The following is an 8,302-nucleotide window of genomic DNA, read 5'->3' as shown; positions in this document are numbered from 1 at the left end:
CGACATTTGCTCAAAAACTTTGCAATTTTTTTCTTTTGTTGCACTCCCCGCTCATCAGCACCCACCTTCCAGAAACGTACGACGACTTGGCTTACCAAGACCCAACCCAAACCAGAAACTGGTGTAAGCTTAAGCCCAAATCTACGCTGGGTCCTCTTGCTGAATTTGCCAAATCTTAGGCTAAGGCCCCACGGGCCGTATCCGCAGCACTAAAGCGCTGCAGGAAGAACCGCTGCGTGAACGCATTGCGGTTCTTTCCACAGCTCTTTTAAGAGAAAGTTCAGAGTTTTCCGCTGCTGACTTTCTCTTAAGGCTGGGGCCCCACGGGACGTAAAAGGTAAATGCCGCGATTTGCCCTCAGCGGAGATGCTGCGGGAAAAATTTCGGCGTTGTACAGTGCAGGCAAAGTGGATGGGATTCATGCGAATCCCATCCACAGTTTGCGGAAAAGATCGCAGCGCGGACACAATGCGATTTGCAAAGCTGTTGCGACTTTGCAAATCGCAGGATGTCAATTATATCTGTGGAAACGCCAGCAGCATTCCCGTAGATATAATGTTAAGAGAAAGTCCGCAGAGGTAAACTCAGTGAACTTTCTCTTAAAAGCGCTGCGGAAAGAACCGCAATGCGTTCACGCAGCGGTTCTTCCTTCAGCCCTTTAGTGCTGCGAATACGGCCCGTGGGGCCTTAGCCTAAGATTATATCTACGGGAAAGCCTCCGGCGTTTCCGTAAATATAATTTACATGCTGCGATTTGCAAAGCCGCAACGGCTTTGCAAATCGCAGCGTGTACGCGCTGTGATCTTTTCCTTAAAGTGGGGATGGAATTCGCATGAATCCCATCCACTTTGCCTGCACTGTACAACGCCGCGATTTTTCCCGTTTCTGGACCGTGGGGCCCCGGCCTTACTCCAACACGCATGAAGCACAGGTCTTAGTAGGAGCACTGCTGCCTGCACTTGCTGGGTGCATTTGTATGAGGGGACACAGTTTTTGGTTTTCAGAAGAATAATTCAGTGATTTCGGTCCACCGCTGATTTTCAGAATAAAAGATCTCTTTAGAGCAATTGATTTCCCCTGACACTGCTTAGAGATTTCTGTTACTGGAAATCTGACATCGATCTATGCAAGGGACCATTAGAATCAACGACGTTTTACTTAGAAGTCTGTGCCTCGATTCCAATAATAGAAGTGTCCTAGAGAATTTTTGGGCTTTGGATATGGAATAAATCATTTTCTCTCCAGAAAATTGTGGCAGTCTGATATCAAATCATTTGGAATTTTAATTTCTCATCAGTTATTTCTCCAGATGGAGAAAAAAACAAGCATTTTTTTCTCCAACAAATTTACAAATGACTATTTTAGGTTATGGAAATACAGCTTTTTTTGTTGCAGTTTTTTTGGCATTTTTTTGAGCCAAAGCCAGGACTAGATTGAACAAAAGTTAGAAGTATAAAGCCAGGTTTTTTTGGGCTGGATTTTGACGCGACATCCGTGTCAGAAGCTGGCTCAAAAAAACACCTCCTACTGAAATCAATGGGAGCTGGTCATTTCCGTTTTTTTTAGACGGACACAAAGTCCTGCATGTCCGACTTTGTGTCCAGCTAAAAAAAACAGTTTCCCCGCGGACAGGAAGAAGGTACACACAGACGGTCACCTTTACAAACCCATTCAAGTGAATGGGTTTTAAAACTGACCGCTGGGTTTCCGTCCCCTGTCCAGTTTCGCCAGGGGTGAAGACAGAAACCTGGAGGAATGCACAAACCGGAGAACGAGCGCAAGTGTGAAAGCCCCCTTAGGCAGAATCTACGGTGGAGTCTCCTACAGCGACACCAACACGGATGTGTGAACCTAGCCGACCATCAAAAATTGGACAAGTCCTATTTTTGTCTGTATACACAAATCCTTCTCAAGTCTATGAGGGATTTGTGAAAACGGATAAGCCACGGTTCTTGTGAAAGTTTGGCCCAGATCCTTTAGAGAATATGGAGCGTCTATTTCTTTACAGTACACCTCATCCATGACCAAGAGATGTATTCATAGGAAAAACCATCTGGACAATCCCGTCTCTAAATAAGGACCAGATGGCCGGCATTCGATCATTGTGAGTACTGCAGATGAAGCGACAGATGAAAAAGCATTTTTGTCTGCTAGAGGAGGAAAGGATGGAGTACGTACAGCGAGCCCCAAATCTTTTTAATTTTTCACTGATGACCTACCAACAGGTTATCACTGGACACATGGACCCCGTTGGCTATAATGGGATCCATCAGGGGTCCATTCTTTTCATTTTGTAGCACTTTTTGGGCCAGTCTCAGTGCTATCAGTGTCAGACTGTGTAAGGGCAATGGGCGTACTAAAAGTGCTAGGAACAGAAGAACGGCACGACTTAGAGTTCCTACTAAGGCCTAGTTCACACGGAGTTTTTTGGATCAGAACCTGAGGCGGAGGCTGCCTCAGGTTCCGATCCATAAAACGTGTTGCGGAACTGAAAGCCGGTGCACGGCACCGGCTTCCAGCTGCGCACCCGCCTCCGGATCAGGCTCAATGAATGGGCCGAGTCTGGAAGAGGGTGTGTCTTCAGGCTGACTAGCGAGGCGACTCGGCCGAAGAATGAACACCTCGCTTCTTTTTTCTGGGAGGCGGGAGAAACGGCTCCCGGGAAAAAGCTCCTGCGCAGCTCCCATTGATTTCAATGGGAGCCGTCTTTTTGGTCCGGGTTTTGAGGCGTTTACGGCCTCAAAACCCTGACCAAAAAACTCCGTGTGAACTAGGCCTAAAGGTTCTCCAGACAGAGTTAATGGAGAAGACAAGTATATATTAAGACAGACATATCCGCAGAGGTGAGAGGTCTTCTTTAAGACAATACATGGAAGATCTGACAATTTGTATGCACCAGTTATTGTAAGCTATTTGGGATGGGTAACTGTAGTGCACTGTTCACACATAAATGACTTTATTATTCTGATGATCTCACTTGTTACAGCTTGTAATCCACAGCCCTTATCACCTCAATGTCATTTACTATATCCACACAACAGGCAGGGCCATTGCAGCCAAGCTAATGTGAAACAGCTTGTTGTAGCTGTGAGACAGGCAGAACCATCCAGGCGTCCTAAGGCGTATCCACATGACAGTCCGTCACACGTCTGTTTTGAGAACACATTGGGGCACATTTATTATGCTACTTGCACCTTTTTTGCCATATAATATGCCTTTTAGGTCTTTTTTTGCACTACGGTTCATTTATGAATTATTTGCGCCTCTTTTTTGCTCTCACTAGTTTTGCTTTTTGCAAGAAAAGGGGCGTGGTCTAAATAGAGATCCTTTTTATGCTGTATAGGTGTAAATGTCTTCCAGGATATGAGCAGCAAAAAAGAGCCCTGGATAGTAGGAGTGCTGAGCAGGGACTTTTTAGATGGGGGCAGGCGCCCCAGTTCCGTTCTCGCAGTGCTTGGCTGGTGTTCGCCTCTGCTGGCAGGTGAGGTGGACGATGATGGGATCCTGGGTGGAGGACACTGCAGGGTATATGTGGAGTAGCCGGGGACCGCTGAAAGCTGCAGCTGTGGGGTTTGGTATGGGCAAAATGTCCACCACCAACGAGGCAGAGTTGGAGAGGACAGAGGAGTCTCCCCTGGGAGAGTAGTATCACTCCCCAAAGCAGTGCTGGCATCAGAGGGATGTAGTGGAGACAGCTGGATGTGACTACTTCTGCTGGGAAAGTTCAGGCTGCAGGTCCTGGTCAGCGCCGGTGTAGTGAAGGAACACGAGAGACTGCCGGCTAGCTCTGAATCAGCAACACTGTCGGCTTTCTTCCAAGGGGAGGAAGAAATTGAAGATAGGCACGTCGGGTGTCTGAACTGTAAGTGAGCCCCCTGCGACTCTCCTCAACCAAGTTTTACCACTTTCAATTTTCAACACTTGCACCTTTTTGCACATAAAAGGTGCAAAGTGCACATGGCCAAAAAGGGCGCATCTAAACTAACTTACACATACAACAAGGAGGTGCGCTGGCATCATAAATAAGCACCACTATAAAACTAGTCTAAAAAAAGAAAAGGGGCAAATGATAAATTAACCCCAATGAATGCATGTTGGGGGGGGTTTATTGACAGTGGTGAAAAATGCACCAAACACACCGGCAAGCAGTGTGCCAGTGTAAGCACACGGACCCCACAGAATAATCTGTGTGCTTGCCGCGAGATCTCCGGAGGGAACATGCGGACAGGAAAGTACTTCACAATCTACTTTCCTGTCCGCATGTTTCGTTCGGAGATCTCACAGCAAGCACACGAACCCCATTATAGTCTATAGGGTCCATGTGCTTTCACTGCACACCACGTGTAAATACGTTCGGTAGTCTGTTCAGAGGGTCCAAACTCAGATGTGAACCAAGGGTAAGTTGGTAACCTTCCCGGTCAATCCACATCTATTTATTTCTTCCCTGCGTTGAGGTTTCCAATCTTCGGGTCTGTTTCGGGACCCAAAAAATGGAAACCCAATCCACTGAAGCAGCGGTTCCCCATGGAAACCAATGGACCCCATACACTATAGTAGGGTCCATGTCCATAGTGGGTTTCCCTCTTGCAGGACTTAACTCTGCAATTTCCCAAACAGTCATCGAGTGCATGTGTGAACCTAGCCTTAGTTATTCAAGTATCAGGCATGATGCACACGCCAAGGTGCAACATGATAAACATCCATTTTGCACCCGAGGGGCTTCTGTATTCAGGGATCCCCCATACAGTTCAGTGTAAGGAGGGATCTTTCAAAACATCCAAAAACAGGACATGACCTATATTTTATCCCAGCGTCAAACTGGTTAGGTGGGCTGCAACCTCCATCCCCTTATACCTACCCCTGAAAAAAAAACAAGCAAGGATATAGTCACACGTGATAGATTACTGAAGAATAAGGGTTGTTTTGCAGCTTGTGCTTGAATCTCTGCAGACCTGATTCTGATGAATGGGACAGCCAAACAGATTTCTGCCATGTGTGAACATAGCCTGGAGACAGTCATTTCCATTTTCTATGATCTCAGATATATGTAGATTTTCCCAGTAGTTTCAGGGTTAAAGAGAAGACAGCCCGGACCAAATTAGCATGTCCTGTAGGCGTTCACCAACTGTTCTGTGAAGGGGAATTGTGATTCCAAGAAATCTCATCCATCTTCTTGTTATGCAGCATCAATTTGGCGTGTGTTGTATTTGTTACAAGACTTCTACTAGAGGACATTGTGACGTTACTGACCCCATCCTGTCACTTCTCGCCCTTTGTGTCTATGGATATCATGTAGCTCTGAATATTTTTCACTGTCCAGGGATATGACACAAAGCTGCGCCCCCGAACATGGTTTTATCAAATGCAGACACAGCGAGACAAAGTTAAAAATATTGCAAAAAATATTCTATGTCGCTGGAGCACAGCGTGAATAATCCAAGGCATGGAGGAAGAGAAATGTATCCAGGATACAACAGGTGTAATCGTGGCCGGCTCCAGGTTTGTGTGGGGGCTTGGACGACAAAGTCCCAGTGGGCCCCTTTTGGAGTAACTAATGCACACTGCAGCAAAAAACAATCGAAATTGGGTGTTTTTTTTGCTGAGAAAGACCTACTGGAGACCTACAGTCCATTCCATACATATAGATAAAACCTGTTCGACATTGGAAAGTATAGATGACGCTTAGGCGGACATCTGCCTCGGATTCTTCATCTTCTTTCCCCGGCTCACAGAGCAATGCATCAGTATTCTGTTGCAGTTTTCCACCGCTGATAAGGTACAAATGAATGAGTCTAACCAGTGGGGAGTCTCAAGCCACGGCCTCTGAATCAGCGGCAAGATCCAGCAGGATGCTTTTTTTCCAACTTCCTGCTCCAATTAGAGTCAATAGGAGGCAAAATGAGGGAGGAAAACTGCTGCTGATTTATGTGTGAAAACCGCTGCAAAATCAGTGCCAGATATCACCGTGTGAACAGGACGTGATACTGTAGATAGTGCCACGCTGCCAAGGACGCCACACAGTATCATATGCTCCACAGTGGCTCCCACACAGTATCATATGCTCCACAGTGGCCCCCACACAGTATTATATGCTCCACAGTGGCCCTCACACAGTATCATATGCTCCACAGTGGCCCACACACAGTATTATATGCTCCACAGTGGCCCCCACAGAATATCATATGCTCCACAGTGGCCCTTCACAGAATATCATATGCTCCACAGTGGCCCCCACACAGTGCCCCTTGTAGATTATGATGCATTTTTTTCCCTCTAGCTGAAAAATCAGAGGAAAAAAATCTGCTATTGACTCTTACTGGATTATGCCTCAAAATCCAACGGCAAAAACTCAGCGTGAACATACCCTTCGGGTGCATTGCTCACATAGTGGCAGCCACATTCTGCTTGGATTCCGCAGTCAGTAATCGCTAAATTATACTATAGTAATGCTTTGTGCAATTATTGGTGGCTGCATGTGGCTACCACTATATAAATATACACCCTGAACAGTCTTACGCCCCTCATGGCCCCTGCTGCTCTGGACTTGTGCTGGTTAACTGGTTTGACACCATTAATGATCCCCTGCAGCCCAGGACTGGGGAGTCGATAGGTCAAATCACCAAGCCTGACTCCTCTGTTTCTACAGCCCAACTCCTTCATAGCTCTCAGAATTCACCCTCAGGTTAAACACATAACGGAAGCTTTCTTCTGTCCTCTCTTCTGTCCCTTCTTCTGTCCTCTCTTCTGTCCTCTCCTCTGTCCTTTCTTCTGTCCTCTCTTCTGTTCTCTCTCCTGTCCTCTCTCCTGTCCTCTCTTCTGTCCTTTCTTCTGTCCTCTCTTCTGTCCTCTCTCCTGTCCTCTCTCCTGTCCTCTCTTCTGTCCTTTCTTCTGTCCTCTCTTCTGTCCTTTCTTCCGTCCTCTCTTCTGTCCTCCCTTCTGTCCTTTCTTCTGTCCTCTCTCCTGTCCTTTCTTCTGTCCTCTCTTCTGTCCTTTCTTCCGTCCTCTCTTCCGTCCTCTCTTCTGTCCTCTCTTCTGTCTTCTCTTCTGTCCTTTCTTCTGTCCTCTCTTCTGTCCTTTCTTCCGTCCTCTCTTCTGTCCTCCCTTCTGTCCTTTCTTCTGTCCTCTCTCCTGTCCTTTCTTCTGTCCTCTCTTCTGTCCTCTCTTCTGTCCTCTCTTCTGTCCTTTCTTCCGTCCTCTCTTCTGTCCTCTCTTCTGTCCTTTCTTCTGTCCTCTCTCCTGTCCTTTCTTCTGTCCTCTCTTCTGTCTTCTCTTCTGTCTTCTCTTCTGTCCCTTCTTCTGTCAAGTTTCTTTACTTTTGTAACAAAAGAAAAAGCCCCTTATGCCTCTGTCAGAAAAGCAAAAATCCTGGAAGAAGAAAGCTTTTGTTATGTTTTGTATAAGAGAGTGAATGTAGACGACACTATATGGAGGGGCTCTGCCTGCATCAGTTGTCAATGTCTGTTGCTCTCATCCTATAATGGTAAACAGCAATAGACATTAAATATCAGTAATGTGAACCCACCTTTAAAGGGGTTTTCGAAACTTACATTGATTTTTCATCAATCAAAAAAGTAGAATCCGGCCTCTCTCCGATATAAAATTTAACCTTTATTTAATTCCACATCATAAAATAACAAAAAATGATGTAAATGAAACAGACAGAACCAAAAAATTCCCCCTAAAAAAACGCAGACGCGTTTCGGAACATCAGTTCCTTCCTCAGAGCGAAGGAACTGATGTTCCGAAACGCGTCTGCGTTTTTTTAGGGGGAATTTTTTGGTTCTGTCTGTTTCATTTACATCATTTTTTGTTATTTTATGATGTGGAATTAAATAAAGGTTAAATTTTATATCGGAGAGAGGCCGGATTCTACTTTTTTGATTGAAGTCTATTCGCACTCAAGGGATAGAGTGTGCCGTGCACCCCGAAGCCACATGTGAAGAAGCCGACAAGCTAAATACATTTGGGTGAGCTAAAGAAAAACTTTTTTTCATTACTCCATTGATTTTTCATACTGACCTAACCGCAGCATAGGCCATCAGTATATAATGAGTGGCTGTATAACATGGCGCTGATGAAGCAGTCAGTCAGTCAGTGCCTCACTCTCTCCTCACAGGGAAGGGGGCAGCACAGCTCTGACCGGCCGGTGACATCTCCCTCACACTCCTGGGGCTGGGGCCTATAGTCACTTACTCAGGTCTCACCATTATACAGCCTGTAGCAGGTCCTCAGTCACATCACATGACCCAGGCTCCTTCTCCTCAGCTCTCTGCTAATGGCTGGCGCCTTATTCACACCTATG

This window comes from Leptodactylus fuscus, chromosome 10 (assembly GCF_031893055.1).
Source record: "Leptodactylus fuscus isolate aLepFus1 chromosome 10, aLepFus1.hap2, whole genome shotgun sequence".
Taxonomy (NCBI): domain Eukaryota; kingdom Metazoa; phylum Chordata; class Amphibia; order Anura; family Leptodactylidae; genus Leptodactylus; species Leptodactylus fuscus.
This window is presented reverse-complemented; position numbering follows the sequence as displayed.